Source organism: Camellia sinensis, chromosome 1 (genome assembly GCF_055761805.1).
Source record: "Camellia sinensis isolate YWXY chromosome 1, ASM5576180v1, whole genome shotgun sequence".
NCBI classification, from domain to species: domain Eukaryota; kingdom Viridiplantae; phylum Streptophyta; class Magnoliopsida; order Ericales; family Theaceae; genus Camellia; species Camellia sinensis.
In genome coordinates, this window is record NC_138961.1 from 158,303,901 (window position 1) to 158,325,566 (window position 21,666).

At 31.5% G+C, this 21,666-nt stretch overlaps 1 pseudogene across 1 annotated transcript; it reads right to left on the reverse strand.

The window, feature by feature from the left end:
• Nucleotides 1-2,855: 2,855 nt before the first annotated feature.
• Nucleotides 2,856-6,339, reverse strand: LOC114313108 (putative receptor protein kinase ZmPK1; annotated as a pseudogene). The gene has a single exon (XR_014340505.1). The product of XR_014340505.1 is annotated as a putative receptor protein kinase ZmPK1 (transcript).
• Nucleotides 6,340-21,666: the final 15,327 nt, after the last annotated feature.

A 21,666-nucleotide genomic window follows, 5' to 3' on the forward strand; every position in this document is an offset into this window, starting at 1 on the left:
CCTGTGGGAGCTCCAATCTCCTAATTTTAATTTTCTAATTTTTTGATTTAAAAAAAAAAAAAAAAACTCAGTATTTATTGACTTCTCCTAACCAAACTTTAGCATTTATTGACTTCTCCCAATACACAATCCCTTTTGACTTCTCTCATAATTATTGCAATACATTTTTCAATTTCTTCCATACACTATAGTCAAACACAAATTTTTTTTAAAAAAATAAGAATTTAGTTATAGATCTCAAAAAAATATAACATCTAAATTTAAATTATTATTTAATAATATAATTATGTATTTTTTTTTATGTATATCTATCAAAATTTTAAATCTCTTAATGGGACAAATTAATCAAATTTTCAAAATTATTGATTTTTAATTTACAAAATAGATTAAAAAAAATTATTGACTGATTTATATATTTTTAATTTACAAAATAAATTAAAAAAACTATTGACTGATTTATTTATTTAATAACCAAAATATTTCATAATCTCTCCCTCCTAATCTCTCTTACAAATTTTTAAAAAAAAATATTAAAACTTGTATTCCTTTTCTCTTTCCCAAAAAATCAGATAATATTTTTTATTAAAGTTGTAGATATCTACCTATACTTTATATATTATATTATAACATAACAAAAAAAACTAATTTTTTTTTTTTTAAAGTTTATCTAAATAAATTTTAAATCTTATCTGAATAAACTTTAAATCAATAAAATTCACATACCTGTCACACATCTAACTCACATCATAACTTATCTAAATAATAATAATTAAAAACAAATGGAAACCACAGATAAATTAAATTAAAAAAAAAAATACCCACAACTCCATCTTAAATAAACACAAAAATAAAAACAAAAATAAAAATAAAAAGATATATCTATCTATCTATCTATCTATATCTATACTATATATTAAGCAAAAGGGAGTTTTTAACCCCCAAAGCTTGTGGGAGCTCCAATATGCCAATCCTAATTTTCTAATTTTTTGTTTAAAAAAAAAAATAGCCTCATCATTTATTAATTTCTCTCAATCCACAAGATTTTTTGACTTCTCCCATAATTATTGCAGTACCTTTTCCAAAACAAATAATTTATATATTAAAAAAAATTTAAAACAAATATAAATATCTCTATCTATATCTATCTATTTATTTATATCTATCTCTAACCTATAAGTTTTGTGGGAGTTTCAATATCTAAACCTTAATTTCTTAATTTTTTTTGAAAAAAAAAACTTAGCATTTATTAAATTCTTCCAAGTCTTTTTAATTTTTTCAATACACACACTCTTTTAACTTTTCACATACCTATTGCAAATAATGAGTCTCCTTTTTGTTTTCTCCTTCTTGACTTCTCAGTTCTACTCTTTCAACTTCAATAATCACGGATGCAAACAGTAAGTCTTCTTTTGTTTTTTCTTTCTTGACTTTTCTTTTTGTTTACTGTTTTAATATTGTAGTTAGATAGCGCATAAAAATATTTGTGATTTGTCTAGCGAATAAAAAATTATAATTTAATTTTTTAATATGATTGAAGTTAGATAAATATAAATCTTCACAAAGAGAAAAATGTGATTATAATTACTTGAATGATTCTTTTTTTTTTTTTAATGTGATTGTAGTTAGTTTAATAGTTCTTTTTTTTCATTTATTTATTTTATTATGGGAAAAATGTGATGTGATCGTAGTTTGTTCAATGGCTCTTTTTTTTAATATGATTGTTGTAGTTAGTTCAATGATTTTTTTTAATGTTATTTAATCTTTTTATTTACTATTTTAATTTTATTTTTAATATGATTGAAGTTAAATAAACATAAACACTCACAAAGAAAAAAAACGTGATTGTAATGTGATATGATTGTAGTTTGTTTCAATGGCTCTTTTTTTTAATATGATTGTTGTAGTTAGTTCAATAGTTTTTTTTTTTTTTTAACGTTATTTAAGCTTTTTATTTACCATTTTAATTTTATTTTTAATATGATTGAAGTTAGATAAACATAAACACTCACAAAGAAAAAAAATGTGATTGTAGTTAATTCAATGGTTTTTTTTTTAATGTGATTGCAGTTAGTCAATGATTCTTTTATTTATTTATTTTATTATGAGAAAAATGTGATGCGATTGTAGTTTGTTCAATGGTTCTTTTTTTTTTAATGTGATTTAATCTTTTATTTACTGTTTTAATGGTTTTTCTTTATAATTATTTATGAAAAAAATATGATTGTAGTTAGATAGCATAAAAATATTTGTGATTTGATTTGATTTGATTTTTTTTCTGATTTGGTTTTTAAAGTACCAATTATTGATAATGATTAGATTGTATTTTGAAAAAAAAAATTGTAATTGATTTTTTTAACTCACTGTGTTTTTTGAAAAAAAACTGTAAGTGATTGTAGTTTGTTCAATAGCTCTAAATAATCTCAATTTGAATTTCTAAATTTTTTATTAAAAAAAAAATTCAGCATTTATTGATTTGGTCAAAATCCCTGATCAACATTTATTAACTTTTTTCAATCCACATGTCTTTCTACATGCCTGCATTTATTGATTTGGTCAAAATCCCTTGATCAGCATTTAAAATCCCCTCATACAAATAATTATAGATACAATCTGTGTATAGGTACTACAACACCCTTTTCAACTTCTCTCATACATTATGATTAGTGATAAAATTGTTAAATTATTTTTATAAAAAATCTTAAAAAAACATAATTTATATATTAAAAAAAATCTAAAACAAATATAAATATTTATAATTATCCCGTGCATAGCACATGTGATAGGCTAGTAGTTATATTAATGGTAATAGTGGTTGGGGGTAGTGGGGTTGCGAAGGTGGAGGTGGTGGGGCAACACAAGTTGAGGTAAGGCATAATTTATTAATGTTCTAAACAAATGCATAAAAATTTATTTTATTTTTTTAAATGTAATTTTTTTGGTATTATTTACAAAAATAATAGTCAAAAATTTTATATAAGAATTTATTTTTTCCATTATAGCCGAGTAGAGTATCATGTGACATTGTCTATGATGATCCAAATCAATAGAGTAGTGTGAATTTTTGAGTGAAACATAGTCACTCATCTTTGTTAAATAAATGAGAGACAAAGAACGACTCAATTAGTGTGGATTACAATTTTTCACTACAAGCTCCATGTAAGCAATGGCATATAATACTTCGAGGTTTCATTTGATTCATTACAATGCATTTTTCATCATTATTATAGTAAATAAAATAAATAAATAAATAAATAAATATTTTGATAGAATAATAATTCTATTTCTCTTTAGTCTAATAAACTAAACACCACCCAATCATTAGGGAGCAAAAACAATGTCAAAAAAATGCTACATATCAAAATATATTTCTATTAACAAAGTTGGGTATTTCATTTTAGTCCAAAATCATTAGGGTGGTATGTAGTTATTTTTAGAACACAAGAATAAAATGCTACCAAACCAGAACACGAGGTAAAATAGATTTTTCCGTTTTTCTTATTTATTTTTAAGTTTTTTTGAATATGTGGTTTATCAATAACATTTTAATCTGGGAATCTCAAAACATGCTTATGGAATAACATTTTAACATGAGAATCTCAAAACATGCCTCACGATAAAGAAAAACTAGGATAGGAGGACAAAAGATCCTGACCAACAAAAAGAACAGGACTAGTTCAAAAAAAAAAAAAAAAAAAAAAAAAAAAAGGAACAGGACAATCTTTCACAAACCAAGAGGTCAAAATTAACTTCCCACAACCTGAGAGACATGATTGTTGCTTGCTACATTTAGAAAAGCTTCAATTTCTTCCACTGCATTCACGTGACAATGTTTTATTCATGCCTTTGCTAATAAACATTATTTGTTTATTTTGCTTAGGCCTTTGCTAATAATCACTAGGCTCATGATGTACAAGCCTCTCTATCACTTGACTCATAGTTCGTCTTGCATCTTTGTTTTCTTCTACACATTGCAATGCCACTCCAACCAATATTTCCATCTTACTTGCATCATATCTTCCTTTCATAACTGGGTCTATGATCTCTTCAAGCCATGATTCCTTTGCTACAGTTTCATTCATCTTTTCTCTCACCCACTTAACCAAATGCCTCTGTTCCATCTCCCTCCCCTGAATTGCCAGAACTAGGAGAATTTGTAAGCGGGCTCTTTCCAGTGACCATTTCCAACACCACCACTCCGTAGCTATAAACATCAACTTTGGATGTGATTCGGTGATTAAAAATCCACTCAGGAGCCATGTAACCTCTTGTTCCTCTGACCTTAGAAAAGCTCGAGTTATGTCCACCACCTCTATTCAATAGCTTGGAGAGACCGAAATCTGCAACCTTTGGGTGGTAATTAGAGTCCAAGAGAATGTTTTGAGGCTTCACATCACAGTGGAGAACCCACTCCAAGCACTCCCCGTGTAGATAGGCTAGTCCTTTCGCAGAACCAACTGCTATATCAAACCTCTTCACCCAATCAAGGGTATTGGTTGCAAGATTTTCTGCTAAGGACCCATGTTCCATATACTCGTAAACCAAAAGTCGGTGCTTCCCTTCTGCACAATATCCCCAGACCTCTATCAAGTTCATGTGGTTAACCCTCCCAATGGTGCTTGCTTCTGCTAAGAATTCAGCTTCTCCTTGGTTAGCATCGTTGAGCTGCTTGATTGCTGCAACTCGATGATCAGACAATACACCCTTGTATACAATGCCACCGCCTCCTCTTCCAATCTCTTCACCAAAATTATGTGTTGCTTGCTTTAACTCACTGTAGGTGAATTTTCTAAATCCAGTAGCGATTTGAAGGTAGCTTTGTGTAGTTGCAACAGAATCTGGACGAGTTCTATACAAGAAGCAAAACACAAGACATACACAAATAATCTCAACTCCTCCAATAGCACTGGCGAACCAAACCAAGAACTGTAATGTCTCATTTTCTTGGGGTTTCTTGTAAATTCTATTAAGTTGCAAACTGACTGGCCATGGGCAATCTGAGCTGAATCCTTGAACATGATTTGTATAGGATTTGAGTGTGACTTTCGGCAATTTTATGTACATGGGATCTGGAAAACCTATTGAACGATATCCATTCAACAATAGTGACTTGGTATAACAATTGTAATTTGTAAACACCATCGCCCCAGTGAAATCTGTATTGAAACCCACAACAGTCACAACGCTGCAAGCATTTCTCCTCACACATCTTGAAGGTATAATTACTATAGAAAGTAATATCATAGCCATAAAATTCAACATGAGGAAGTTCAAGGAAACCAGCCTCACCATCGCTGCAAGAGAGACTAAATTCTGGTTCACACCCAAGAGATTGGTCTGTATGACTTTTAATCTTGTACCCTGCTATACAATAACATCTCCTTCCAAATTTCTCAAGGGGAACATAAGTACACAGACTGTTGGGTCTGCAGATACCATGATATTGCATGGCTTTTGGATGGCTTGCCACGAAACGCTCCAAATTTTGCCTATCTTGTCTAGACTGTAGAGTCGAATGTTGCCATCATAATCCATAGTCAATCTTTTTTGAGTCCCAATGCCAGAATCTACAGCTGTGAACTCAAAATTATCGGTTGACTTGAAATGCCCTGAGGAGTTGAGTACCGCAGTTCTGTCATCGTTGTAACTGGACCTTAAAGTTTCCCAGTTGTTTAGCCATGGGTCTGGCCAATAAATGCTAGATGTTTCAGGGCCAGCAAAGAGAAGACGGAGGACGTTATCATTGTCGAAAAAGAGGTTGTAGAAACCAGAAGAATAATTGGTTTGGCTTCGAGATGACACAAGCTTTTTGTTTTTAATGAGTGGTTGGTTGGGAAGAAGGGTATCGGTTGGTGAATCAAAACTTTGCCAAAGAATCAAACCTTCTAAAGTAAGAAGAACAAGGTTACCAGTGTCATTCAGTAGCAATTGCGCTGAAGAGATTGACTCAGTGCCGGTGGCCCAAACGTTGAGTTGGCCGGCATCTGTTAAGATGAGGTTGCCATTTTGCAAGAGGCAGAGCTTTGAGAGTCTTCCGTTAATGGGTTGGTCTCGGTTAGCCATCCAGACTATGGTGTGACTCCCATCATACAATGGTTCACTGAACCATATTGCAAAGCAGTGAGCATTGTCGCCGACAGAGTGAAATCCAGCTGAAAATACCCCATTTGGTGAAATCAAAACTTGGTCTGGCTTCTCCACAGAGAGGGATGAGCCTTTGTTTAAGCTATGTATGTATGGTGTTGAAAATGATAAAGGTAGGAATGACAGGGTCAAGGAAATAAAGAGGATCAAAATTGGCATAGACATGAAGTGATTATCGTTATGCATATGAATTACTTGGAGTTGTGGTTCTTGTGGGATGGTGGTTGTGAATATATATATATATATATATATAGATATGATATAAGAAATTATGTCTACACACGCCCTATTATCTCATGCCATGTTGAGATAGTGTGTACTGACTATTCATATTGGAAGGAAATAGAAAAAACCTAATGATGTCAATAGAAAAAAACCAACGACTATTATCCTGCCATCATGCTATTAATTGCTTTGAAAGGCGGATTTAAACTTCATATTTGAACTCAATGCAGGACTATGATGGCATGCCATCAATTGCGTTGAAAGGCAGATCTAAACTTCATATTTGAACTCAATTCAGGACTATTATCCTCCCATCAGGCCATCAATTGCGTTGAAAAACGGATCTAAACTTCATATTTGAACTCAGTGGCAGAGGCATAGAGGGTCCGGGGTGTCACGTACCCCCTCTACGTTTTGGAATTTTTTTTTTCAAATATAAATAAAATATTTTAAATAAAAAAATTATTAAATATTATTTAGAATGAAATGTCAATGACATTTTTAAAATTATGAGAACAATAATAATTGTTTTGATTGAAAATAAAGAGACTATGATAAGTCAATAATGTATGAAAATTTTAATATAATGGTGATGTCTATCATTATTGACATGCAAACATAATTAACCTTAATGAATATATGAAATTATTGGATTGTTAGTTATATTTGATATGTGGAGTTCATCCTCCATGTGTTTTTTTATTATTGGCTAGTAATATCACATGATGTCGTGGTATTGCTATTATATTGAATTTTTACTCAAATTTTGTATAAAAAACTACTTTATCATTATATAATTTATTTTAAAACTTATATCCATGATTTTATTTATTTTATTTATATTATTCATAATACACTAGTTACAACTAATATTATTATTATTTTTTTTTAAAGTCAATCGTAAAAATTTATGTGAAATATTTTTATAAAAATTTTCAATATTGTAATTGATAAGTGTCTCCTCTGATTTAATTTCTTAACTCTGCAATTTAAGTGAATATCAATATGTATATATTTAAGTGATTTTCCTTAAAATAATTATTAATAAATTTTTAAAATTTAAATTCATAAATTCAAATGCAACTTGGATATCAATTTCATTTTAAGTCTGAATTTGATTTATCTCTTAAAAATATCTTCGAATTATCGTTTTGTATTAAAAAACATGCTCTTTTTCCCATTCTTGGTTGAAAAATTCTTAGTCTTGACTTGTCCCTCCACGATGAAACTGTGCGTTTGAAATAATTATTCATTATCATATTTGGAATATTTATTTGTATAAAAGATTCACATCTTCCTGTGAAACTTATATAACAGTGAACTGCGTACATGACCCGTAAGACAATGATAATTTAATGTCATTTGATTTTATGCCTCCTATGACCTGACTTTGCATAAGAAAATACTTAATGTCAATTATGATGTTAACTAAATAAATAAAAAAACATGTCATATGATTATGCTCAAACCTTTAATTTCATTTGTCACTACAACATTTTCTTAGTTTAGTGACATTTGAAAGTGCCACAAAATTATTCTTCTAATGACATTTTTTGGTCTTGTGGCATTTTGAACAAGTGCCACTTCTATCGGTGCCACGGTAGATACGAGTGCCACGGTAGATACTTGCAAGTGCCACTGCACCATCATGGCTGAAAACTTTCAATGACATTTTAATGTCATGGTAGATATTATTTGTGGCACTATCAAGCGCCATTAAAAAAAGAGTTAGTGACACTTGTAAGTGTCATTACACCATCAAGACTAAAACCTTTCAGTGACACTTTAATGTCATGATAGGCACTATTCGTGACGCTATCAAGTGCCATTCATGACAATAATTTGTTATAGAACAATTTGATCCGCTCTTGCGGAGACTCGAACCGCCAACCTTCCGCACCATAAACCTTGTACACCACACTCTTCCCACTACACCTCTATACCACCACATGATTATATATGCAACATATATTATTTATATAGTACATATATCCATATTAATATAAAAGTATATGTATAAACATAATTATTTTATTGAACATAATTTATGTAAAATAAATTATTTACTACCAAAATAAAAAAAGATCACTTTTGGTGACTAAAAATATTTTTTAGTCGCCAATTCTATACTTTTGGCTACTAATTGTTTTTTAGTTGCTAAAAATATAACTTTTGTCGACCAAAATTGGATTTGGTCACCGAAGATGCACTTTCAGCTACCAAAATTTTGGTCACCAAAAAATTTTATTCCCGCCTTAGGATTTTAGTTCTCCCGCGCTAAAAATGACTACTTTTGGCGACTAAACTTATTTTTTAGTCGCCAATTGTAGACTTTTGGCTACTAAAATTTTTTTTGGCACCAAAAAGCTTTACTTTTGGCAACTAAAATTTTTTTAGTCGGTAAAACTCATATAATCAGCGACCAAACTTATTTTTAGTCGCCAATTGTAGACTTTTAGGCACTAAATTTTTTTAGTCGCCAAAAAGCTTTACTTTGGGCTACTAAAAATTTTTTAGTCACTAAAACCCATATAATCAGTGACCAAACTTAGTTTCAGTCGCCAATTGTAGACTTTTGGCTACTAAAATTATTTAGTCGCCAAAAAGCTTTACTTTTGGCAACTAATGCTGTTTTGGTCGCTGAAAGCTATACTTTCAGCGACCAAATTTTTTTGGTCAGGAAATTTAGTCGTCGAATATGCTTTTTCCTGTAGTGTATATTGAGTTTAATTCATTTATTTTTAATCATTTACTGCATTTTAAAAATTTAGAAAATATATTGACATTTTTTGTTTTTTCAAAAATGTCATTTTAAGCTTGGAAAGTTTTTGGCTTAGTGACATTTCTCAAAATGTTATAAAATATTTGTTTATGACACTTTTCACCTAAGTGCCATAAAAAGTAATTTGCACCTACCTAATGTCCTGACATTTTTTAAAAAATGCCATTGCAACTAAAGTTTAGTGGCATCTGTTGATAAATGTCACGAACATAATTTTTTGTGTCATTATTTTATAAAATGTCATAAAATTGATGTGACATTTCTTTATTGAAATGTTACTAGAGCCTTATATGTGTTGTGGCTCTATGGCATTTTTCTAAAACATTTAATGCCAATTTTTATTTTTGTGGCATTTTCTAAAAACATGCTACTAGTGTAGTGTCACTAAAGTGTAAATTTGTTGTAGTGACATTTTTGTTGTAGTGAAGTGACACTTTTTTTAATTGAAATGCCACTAGAGCCTTGTATGTTTGTGGCTCTATGACATTTTTCTAAAAAATGCCACCAAATATCCTTTTTGTGACATTTTTTAAGAACATGCCACTAGTATGGTGTCACTAAAATATGTTTTTGTTGTAGTGTTGTGACACTTGTTCATTGAAATGTCACTAGAGCCTTTTATGTTTGTCGTTTTGTGGCATTTTTCAAAAACGTGTCACTAAATATCATTTTTGTGACATTTTCTAAAAATATGCCACTAGTGTAGTGCCACTAAAGTATGTTTTTGTTGTAGTTTTGTGACACTTGTTCATTGAAATGTCACTAGAGCCTTTTATGTTTGTCGTTTTGTGGCATTTTTCAAAAACGTGCCACTAAATATCATTTTTAGTGGCATTTTCTAAAAATATGCCACTAGTGTAGTGTCACTAAAGTATATTTTTGTTGTTGTGTGTGGAAAGACTAATTTCCATGATTGCAATGTAAACATCCACAATTTGATAGATGAAATAGGATAAAATACAATTTTAATCTCTAAAGTATATGTTTTTTGTCATTTTAATTTCTTTAATTTTAATTTTGTTATTTTAGTCATCAAAATTATCAATTTCAGTCAATTTGATACTATGCCTACATTGATAATGAGAAATAAACATAAAAAAACAGTTTTAATTTTTAAAGAATGCTTTTTTTTGTCACTATAATCTCTTAAATTTTAACTTTGTCATTTTAATACTCCAAATTGTAGTGTGTCAGTGAGCTTTTTGATATAACAAAAAGGTGAATTATAAATATACATTCTTATATTTGTTTAAAATATAAATTATTTTTTATAATTTTAAAAATTATATCACGTCGCTGGAAATTTTTAATTTTTCTCTTTTAATGCTTGGGACCCCCTTTTGGGGTCACCCCTCACCCCCCTTTGCCACGTGGCGGGGGGTGATTGGAGGAGTAGGAAAAAAAAGAAAAAGAAAAAGAAAATGTAACCAATGAGAGAGAGAGGGGGTCAAAGGGGGTGAGAGGAAAAGGGGGGATGAATCATTGTTGTAAAAAATATTAACTCAATTAACAATTTTTAATAATGGTAAAAAATTATTTTAATTAATAATTTAGGTAATTTTATTATTTTATAAGAGAGTAGTTAGGAAATTTATTTTCAATTAATTCTATTAAATAAAAAATTATGACAATGAGATATTTGTAATTTGTCAAACTATAAAGGATAATCCATATTTTAAATAAATTTCAGATAGTGTATTTGTAATTCACTAAAAAATATTTATTTAGACCAATATTATATATTAAAAAATGGACAAACTTCACTTTACCCCTGTAGTTTGGTTGCCTCTATTTACACACCACATTTTGTCTCAAGGCACACTATTACTCAGTTCACACCTTTAATAATTTGAAAAAATATAATTTTTCTCAACACAGACCACAACGTTCCATTTTTGTCCTTAGTCCCACACCACCTAGTACACACCTCAAACCTTATCTGATGTCAGCACCGGCACTAGCACCACCACCCCACCAGCCTCATGCCACCCTCCCCATCCCTAGACACCACCCTTGCAACACCTCCCACCACCTCTCACACTTCCATTGCAACACCTCCCTCAATTGCCTTCCTTCTCCAACCCTCTCCCTCCCTCCCTCTCTACAACGCCATTCCTCTGCCATTCTTCTCCTTCTTCTTTTTCTTCTCTAAAATCCTATATCTCTAACCCTCTCAAACCCTAGATCTAATTTGGCGAAGGCTAGACAGAAGTCACGATTTTGAAGGTTGGGTCGCAGTGGCGATTGGTTTGTGGTGTTAGGGTTTGGGGAGAGGGGAGACAGAGCTGGAGAGGAAAGGACGGAACAGAGAGGGAGACAGAGAGGGGGCGACAGTGGGCTGGCGATTGAAGGAAGAGGGTGACGGGGAAAGGAGAGGAGCTAGGGAGGGAGAGGGGGTGGCGGTTGGATGGGAGGAGGCAACTTCGGCGCTGACGACCCACTACCTTGCAAATTGCGAGAATACAGATCAAGAGAGAGAGAGAGAGAGAGATCGCCAGCGAGGGTTTATGGTGATGGGAATTCGCTGGAGCTGGAGAGAGGCGACGAGGCAACGGTGGTGAAATGGCGGTAGCTGTAGCAATGGTGGCTAGAGTTAGGATTTGGATGTTGTGTATTCAACTAAGGTGTGTATTGATATTCTTTTGTGGTCATTTTAGTCATTTTAAGTAAGGTTATTATTGTAATAAAAAATAATTAATTAATGGTATGCCTTGAGACAAAATGTGGTATGTAAATAGAGGCACCCCTGTAGTTTGGGTAAGGTGCGGATTACCCCTTGACATTTGAAAATTACCACATAACCCCTCGTGGTTACGGATTGAAGTGCACAGTTAACACCGTTAACAGCAGAAGTAAAAAGACTATTTTACCCTTACATATAACCCTAGTTTATTATTTCTCATTCCAATGCATTTGAGAAAAGTAAGGGTTATGTGAAGAGAACTTAAGGTTTCAACATGTGAAATTAGGGTTTCGATTTAACAAATTAATTTGAAACAAAAAATTAATTTAATTAGAACACAAATTATCATTAGCTTCCTAATTATTTATTCAATTCATAACTTTTTTTAACCAAATTTAAATTTAATTATATTTTTAGAGCAATATGTATATATTTTATACAAACATATATCTATATAATAAGATGAGAGATTTTTTGAAAATGTCTTAAAATGTATGTGAGATATATTTTGATACATTTTAAATGAAGGGTTTAGATCCATTCTAATAAATATCAATGGTTGAGATGTGTTTGATTGCTGCCCAAATGCTCATCTCTCTCTCTCACTCCCACGTCTGCCCAAACAGACGCCTCTCTTTACACATTCTCTCTCTACACATCTGGCCCTCTCTACACGTTCGCTCATCGCCGCCATTGAAGGGGAAAATCGAACTTGGCTCATCGACACCTACCCTCCTCGCACTCGCACTCGCACTCGCACTCGCACTCGCACCCGCTCCCTGCAAATGATCTCTTTGAGCCCCACAATTCATTCTCCCAATCCCAATCAGACGGCTGAAGATGATGATCAACCCATTTCCCGGCGAATCCAACGGCTGTCCTTGCACCTAAACCCACCGCCGATTCATCCTGACCGTCAAGTGACCGACGCCCTCGAGCTGTAATCGTGCGCGAGCACGACGAAGTTGAGCATGAGCACCCAACAGCTGTCGGACTACATGAGAGGGAAGCACAGGGACATACAAGAGAGGGTTTTTGAGTACTTCAATTCTAGGCCCGATCTTCAGACTCCGATTGAGATCTCCAAGGACGATCATCGAGAGCTGTGTATGAGGCAGCTTCTGGGTCTGGTCAGAGAAGCTGGGATTAGGCCTTTTAGGTACGTTGCTGATGACCCTTCCAAGTATTTCTCCATTGCTGAGGCTATTGGCAGTGTTGACATGTCGCTCGGTATCAAGATGAGGGTTCAGTACAGGTATTTTCTTTTCTCTGTATACTATAATAGTAATACCCTTTTCCCTTTTTGGATTTTTGCTTTTCAAATTTGAATTTTGTGTTTTGTACTTTTATGTGGTATTGGGTTTAAGACTCTCTGATTTCATCTTTTGGGGATTATATTATATTACTACTATATTGGATTTTGAGTCGAATGGAAATTGGGTTGTGTGTTTATTGAAATTATTGTTCAGGCAATTTGCTCATTTGGTTGCCTCGGGAATACATATTTGGCCTCTTGGTTGTGGATTAATTATGCTTATTTGATTTAAAAAAATTGTATCTTTAGTAGTCATATTATACATTGATTTTGAAATATTGCAATCAAGGGTTTAGAATGGATATAGAGAGTGTATATAATGGATATATATATCTATATAATAAGGGAGAAGGGTTTTTGAAAATGTAAAAAATGTATGAGAGACATATTTCCTTTGAAGGGCTCAGATCAATTCTTCAGATGATGTTCCTGCCCAGGACTCTACTGTATGTTTCTCCACTTTTCTCTCTCAGTATCTAACCTCTGTCTCCCCATCTACCCTTTGTCTACCCACCTTCCCTCTCTATTTCTCTACCTATCCTCTCTATCTCTCTCTTACTCTCCGTTCTTCTTCTTGTTTTTTTTTGAAAATCTCAGCTTTTGTCTTCATCAGAGCTTACACCGTTGTTCAAACCAGAGCCTTCATCAGAGCTCACACCATTCTCACTTTGGCACTCCGGCACTTTAGCACCGTTGTTCACTCTGACACTTTGGCATTGGGTTAGTTTTTTTTTTTGCTTTGGTAACTGAAGAATAAGAATAAAATTGACTCAATCATCAATCTGTTTTTTATTAGTCATCAGTGCTTCTACATTTTTTATTAGTCATGAATCTGTTTTTTTATTAGTCATTCTAATTGCCTAAGCCATGGTCCCTGTTCTTCAGAGCCGTAAACGATGCCGAAATAGCTCCAGTCGCCATTTTCACAAACAATCGATAAAATTTTGAGTTCCTCATTTTCTCTAATACAAGTTTTCTGGGTTTGTTTTCTCGATCTCCGAGGTTAGATCTACCATCATTTCCATTTGTTCATCGTGAATTTGATTTATCAAATTGATTTACTCATGTCAGAATGATAATATGCTTAATATTTGGAAAATTTGAAGCTTTTGATATTTTTTTAGTTGTGTTTCATTAAGTTCTGATTTGCGATTCTCATTTTTGTTTCTTTCAAAGCAAATAGCGCTCCAATTAAATTTTCCAGGAATAAAATTTGTTCTTTCTCTGTCTGGGATTCAATGTATTTTGATTCATCAATTTATGTTTAAATCTCGCTGTCTATCAATCAGCACTTTCATTTTCTGATGCTGTTGTTTTAGCTTCTAATCATTTGCTTTCCATTTCATTAAACCATAAGATTCTAATTGAATTTAGTTGTGTTTGATTTTATTCTGATTTGTAATTCTCATTTGATGACTTTAGATCTCATGTGTTTGTTCTTTACATTTCGAGCAATTTTAGTGTTATGAGTTCCAAACAGTTCACTTATTTCTCTTGGCCTTATTATTATTGCATCATACCAGAATAGATCTATATTTCATTTGTTTTAGTTTCATTCTTTTTTTTTTTTTGGTTTGTCTTTTGGGTAAAACAACCAGAACAACTAGAACAACTAAGAACAACCAACGATAAGAACAACCAACCAACGAGAAGAACAACTAGAATGGATAGAATACGATTGGACAAAACATAGAAAATCATCTGCATTTTCAGCTGGAGTGATCCGTTCAGCAACATCTTTCATGTCTTTCATGTCTTGGCCTGTAGTGTTGATCATCCTCCACAATTAACTGGTGTTTCCCTTTTTCTGCTCTTTTTCTGCTTAATCATTCCTTTTTCTGCTCCGAAATAGTAGACCTGATTGAACAAAAAGGGCAAGACTTGGTGTATAGCTTAAGTCTAAAATAAAGGAAACAGAGTATTGGTGTATAGTCCTTGGATATATGTATTGGAAACATGAGTACTGGATATATGTATTTGAGCTGGTTTCTGAATAATGAAACATGAGAAAAAGTACTTTCTAATTCAAAATAAGTCCTAAGGACTTTCTGTTTCCTTGGATATATGTATAAAGGAAACAGATATTGAAAATCAATATCCTTAATAATATCTTGAATTCTGAATTTCTGTTTCCTTGGACTTTCTGCTTGCTTGAATTATGAATTTTGAATATTTTGAATTCTGAATCCTTCATTCTGAATTTTGAATTCTGAATCCTTCATTCTGAATTTTGAATTTGTTGTTTAAATTATTTGGATTTGTTGGTGATAGTTGCAGATGAGTTGCTACATCAACTTATCTCAAAGTATTCATATCTAATAAACATATTAAATATTTGATTATATCATTAAAATATTTTAAATAAATAATATTAGACAGCACAGTATTCTCTTATAATGTATTCATATCATTATGGAATTGTTAAAGTATATCATTATGGATATATGTATAAAGGAAACAGATATTGAAAATCGATATCCTTAATAATATTTTGAATTTTGAATTTATGTTTCCTTGGACTTTCTGTTTGCTTGAATTCTGAATCCTTAACTCTGAATTTTAAATTTGTTGTTTAAATTATTTGAATTTATTGGTGATAGTTGCAGATGAGTTGCTGTGTTGTATTTTTTGTTGGGTTTGTGTTCAAGCCTAATGATGTTTGTGTTCAAGATTAATTATTTGGATTTCTCTTTTGTATTTGCTTGCTTGAATTGGTTTCTCTGGGTTAAGGGTTTGTGTTCAAGCCTAGAATTTAACAACAGGACATCAACTTATCTCAAAGTATTCATATCTAATAAACATATTAAATATTTGGTTATATCATTAAAATATTTTAAATAAATAATATTAGATAGCACAATATTCTCTTATAATGTATTCATATCATTATGGAATTGTTAAAGTATATTCAAGCATATACAAAAGAGAATTGAATTTTAAAGTATATTCTGCACAGACCAATCTATAGTTATTGAAGCAACCCGATTCAATATATATTGAAGCAACCCGATTTTGCACAGACAAATGATATATATATTTAACTACTGGGTTCAATAGAGTTATTGAAAACATGACTTTAACCAATTCAGTATTATTATTTAGTGTTGAAAACATGACTTTAATTGCTGAGTTCAAGAGAATTGATTCGGGTAATTGAAAACATGACTTTAGTATTCTCTCATTGATTCGGGTAATTGTTCTTCTTCTTGAAATTTTTTTTTTCCTCTCTCAGCTTTTGCCTTCATCAGAGCTTCTATGGATCACTCTGACCACTCTCACCGTTGTTCACTCCAGCTGCGAGCTTTGAATTGGGCAGTATCTATGGCATTGGTTCATCATATTTAATACCTCTGAGAGCTTTGAATTGGGCAGTATCTAAGAGCTTTGAATTTTTTAATACCTCTGCCAGTCTCATTTTTCTTCATCATATTTAATTTTTTTACTGTTGATTTACATGTTAGAAATTCAAAGCAAAAAAAAAACAGCTTTGAATAATCAGAGCATATAATCACATACTTATTATTATATTGTTACAATATAATAATATACACACATATAATCTGTAGGAGAAAATGATTTATAATTAGCTGAAAGCATATAAAAAAAAATGCTTTGATTAGTATACTAATCACATATAATCAACTTTGAAAAACAGCTTTCAATATAATAATAAGTATGTCATTATATGCTCAGAGCTGTTTTTCAAAGCAAGCTAAAAGCATGTTTTTTTTAAGTAGAATCAAAGCTGAAAGCATATAAATTCTATTGAAAGCTTTGATTATATGCTTATTATATGCTCTGATTATATATGCTCTGAAAGCATGTTTTGTAGAATTTGTTTAAGTATGTGATTGATTTAAAGCAATTTCATGTTTTTTTTGTGTGTGTGTATATAATTTATGATTTTTGTGTTTGTTTTCCTTCCTTTCCTCTTCTCTCTCTGTTTGTTTGTTTGTTTGTTTGTTTGTTTGTTTGTTTGTTTGTTTGTTTTTTTTTTTTTTTTTTTTTTTTTGGGTTTGTTTTTAAAATTGCTTTTTGTGTTTGTTTTTAAGTACCATGTTTTCATGAATTAGTCAATACATGAATTTCAGATTTGTGGGTATTTATAGATGTTATAAATATGGTTAGATTTCTCAAGTTTACTGCTAATTGTTATACAGAATCTGTTGGTTTCAGATTCTAAGAATTTTTTAAACTGAAATGGAGTACTTGGGTTTTTTAACTACTTTCATGTTGTTGCTCTGTAAAATATTCTCAGTCATTGATGTTGTGTAAACTTATATAGATTTGGTTTGGTGTGGATGTTTGCTATGTAGATTTTGATCAAAAACACCATTTTCGTGTTGGCATGGGGTGCTCCAAAGGAAGAATGGAGAATTCTCTATACATGATTCTAATATGTATGTATATATATGATTCCAAACCCCAAACCCATCTATATAATAAGGGAGAAGGGTTTTTGAAAATATGTAAAATGTATTAGAGATACATTTGATATTAATAGATAAGATGAATTTAAGTTTATATCGATGGTTCAGATGAATGACGATTGCCGCCTAAATATACCCGCGTCTAACCCTTACAGAGTAACAGAGTACTCATTTTGATTTTGATTTTGATTTTTGTTTTTCTAAACCTTAAATTGATTTGTTAATTAGGTATTTTTTGGATATCATTTTTAGGTATTTGGATTGCTCTAAAACAATTCAGTTTCAAAGCATTTCGATTTCAGAGCTCTCTGTATACACCGCTTCCATGGATCGGTGAGTGTTTTATTTTTTGATAGTGACTTCAATTCCATTGTGGGTTTCGATTAGTTTGTAATTGTGTTTATGTATAGTTGATGTGTTTCAAATTATGTTGATTTGTTTGTACCCAATTGTGTTTGTTATTGCCAGAAAAAAGAGAATTTTTATTGGGTTTTGAGTTTTAAGACTTAATAGAAGTAGTTTTGTTGGTGGGTTGGTGTCATTGGATTTGTTTGATGGAAACTTAGGAGTGCTTCTACGTTTGGAGCTAATTTGGTGAGCTGGGTCTAAATTTGGAGGTGAATTAAGGAGTGGTGAGTGGTTGTCAAGCTTTGAAGAATAAGTTATTCTTTTACTTTCTCTCTTTACCCAACCCCGAACCCCCTATTCCTTTGTTTCTTTCTTTGAATTTATTTGGTGTAATGTTTAGTTTGGTGTGATTTTGATTGACTTTTGTTAGGTTGTTGTTGCCTCAAGCTGTTGCCTCAAGTTATTTGGCGTGATTTTGATTTTGCTATTGCCTCAATTTGATTCATGTTAATTTTGATTTTGATTTTGCCTCAATTTTAATTTTGATTTTGCTGTTGGCCTTAATTTAACTTCTCTCTTCTAATTTCTCTTTAAACTTGGGAATTTGATACACGGAATGTTTTCTATTTCAACACAGTCAAGTTTCTTGAGGCAACAACAAAATCAAAATCACACCAAATAACTTCTCTCTTCTAATTTCTCTCTAAACTTGGGAATTTGATTCATGAAAATTTGTCTATTTCAACACAGTCAAAATTTTTTTTTTGGTTAAAATAGTGTGGGTCTTTGTATATTAGACCAGTCTTTGTATGTTATTAAAATAGTATATTTGTTGTAGTGAACCAAAATAGTATCTTTGTTGCCATTAATAACCTACAATATATTTGGGTTTTGATATATTGTTTACAACTTTTTGAAATCTATATAAGTAACCAAACACCATAGAGAAAGGTTGATCATCATAGGATTTCTGAGAACCTAAGAAAAGAAGGAGAAAAGAAAATGGAGAGAGAGAGAGAGAGGGGAAGGTGGGTATGCTTTTTTATGCTTTTTTTAGAGAGCTTAAAAAAAATGATTTGGAAAAAATATTTTATTGGCTAGGGGATCATGTATATTTTTGGATCTGAATCAAAATATTATATTGTTTTTTTATTTTTATTTTTATCATTTATATTTATTTTGTATTTTTTAACCTTTATAATTAACAATGTTTCCAACTAGTTTGTTTTCTTGATGGGAACTCAAAGCAACATATTCATCCAAAAATGAATATTAAACACAAGGTAAACTTTAATTGCTTTTTGAATTTAATTATGTGTCGGTTTACAATCTTAAAAAATTCTTATCCATTATAACGTTGTTTAATCATGTTCCAATTAATAATGTAACTTTTCTTTTCTGTGAAATACATGTCTCACATTCTTTTTTTTGGGTTTCCATTGAACAATACCCTCAATGAGTTAGAAGAGTGTAGGAATAACCTAAACTCTTACATTAGGAAAAAATACACAGATACTCTCCAGGTTTTGCTTTAAAGTTAATGATTTTGGTGTAAACTATTTTAATTTGTTGGGGTTTGATGGGTTTTGATTTCTGAAATTTGAAATGGAGTTGATGGGTTTTATTCGCAGAAATCCGTAGAAACTCGAAGTCGTTTCGCTTGAGACATCACCCCCGGGAGCAAGTTTTCCGGCTTCGGCACTTTCCGGCACATCCCCGTGAGTTTACTCTCTATCTCTCCTAGAAATGTGTATAGATATATGAATCTATAAACATATGAATTTGTGAGTAGAAATGGTATGCTCTCTCTATGTCTCTCTCTTATTTTGCTTTCTATGGATATCTATGAAAAACCATGAAATTATTGTTGTATTTTTGTTATCAAAATCAGACCAAATTGAATAAAAGATTTTGCCATGAATACTTTCATCCCATGAATACTTAAACTTCCATCAGATTTTAGATTTTAGATTTTAGATTAAGATTTTAGATTTTTCAAACAACCCATTGTTTTTTCAATGTGTTGGGTTAGTTTTAGGTTTCTTTATCAGTTCAAATATTTAAAATTTCATCAGATTTTTAAACTTTCATCCCATAAATATGTTGAAATTCCACCATAAATCGGCCCATAAATCAGTAGTTTCATCATATTTTTATCAACCCATAAATCAATAGTTTGTACCAAAAAAATTATATCCTGTTTGGTTGGAAAGAAAGTGGGGGAAATTGGTTGTGCATTTGATGATGGCTGTGTTCCATTGTATTTTCAACGTGTTGGGTTAGTTTTATTTGTGTTGGTTTTATTTAGGTTTTCTATGCCATTTGTGGAATACTTGATAGTTTTACTTGGGTTTTTTCCTTGCTGCACTTGGTGCAGAAACTTTTATCTGATAAAATTTCTGCCATGAACACTTTAATCCCATGAATACTTAAACTTCTATCAGATTTTAAATTTTAAAATTTTCAAACTTTTCATTATTTTTCAATGTGTTGGGTTAGTTTTAGATTTTTTTATCAGTTTAAATATTTGAACTTTCATCAGATTTTTAAACTTTCATCCCATAAATATTTCAAGTATTCCACCATAAATCAACCCATAAATATGTAATTTCATCATATTTTTATCAGCCCATGAATTAGTAGTTTGTACCCAAAATTTTTTTGTCCTGTTTTGTAACGCCCTCAAATTAAACCCATAATGTACATAACATTAACATGCATTATTAAAAGAAAACGAATCTTTTGAATTATTCATCAGAGTACTTTTATTAAAAGTCATTACATGGAACATCAAAATAAATGCCCTAAGGGCTTACATCTTTCCAAGCTAACACTTGGACACAAAAGAATGAGTATTAACCCATTTACAAGTTAAGCCCTTGGCTTGAATGTTTACATGTAATCTTATTTAAAATAAATAACTAAAGACAAGTCTTCAAAATCCGCATCCTTCCAAACTAAGTCCTGGGAGGTTGCTTATCACCTGAACCTGAAAATGATATTCCCATAAAGGGTGAGCCACAGCCCAGTAGAAATATACTAAACCAAATATAAGCAATGAATAAAGCAATAGTATTTGACAGATGGTTAACCAAGATAATCAACCACTTCATTTTACAGTCTCATGACACTATTGTCTAAGATACAATTTACTCTCCAATTTTATCAACATGGCTCAGAACCTGGCCAACCTACAACAGTGAATTACATATACCATATTCACATCCTTCCAATATCAACAAACAAATGAGACTCAAGCTCAATTCACAACACTTCATACTTCCAGATTGATACACATTTTAGTGCTGTATCAATAAAAACACTTCAATATAATAAGCACACATAAAAGTGATGCTAATGGAGTCCATCCCCTATCTCCTCCCAAACAAAATCCGGTTTAGAGGTCCATTCCCTATCTTCCCCTAAACCGTGGAGTACATCCCCTATCTCCTCCCACACAAAACAATGTATGCAAATGCAATGCTCAATCAATACACGTATTTTCTGTATCAACGCAATAGTCAAAGTTAATGACTTAACCAATGTGATTAGTTTCAGTTATTCCTAATCCACATGCAATGTCTACAACAATCACGGCTATCCTCCACCGATAGCCCAAAACAGTTATTTCTAAACAGGAAATAAATGTATCAACTAACATAATTCCTACATTTTCATAGGTGAGTGATTAAACTAACCAACTACACCATTTACTCAATAATTTCTCCAATACAATGAATTT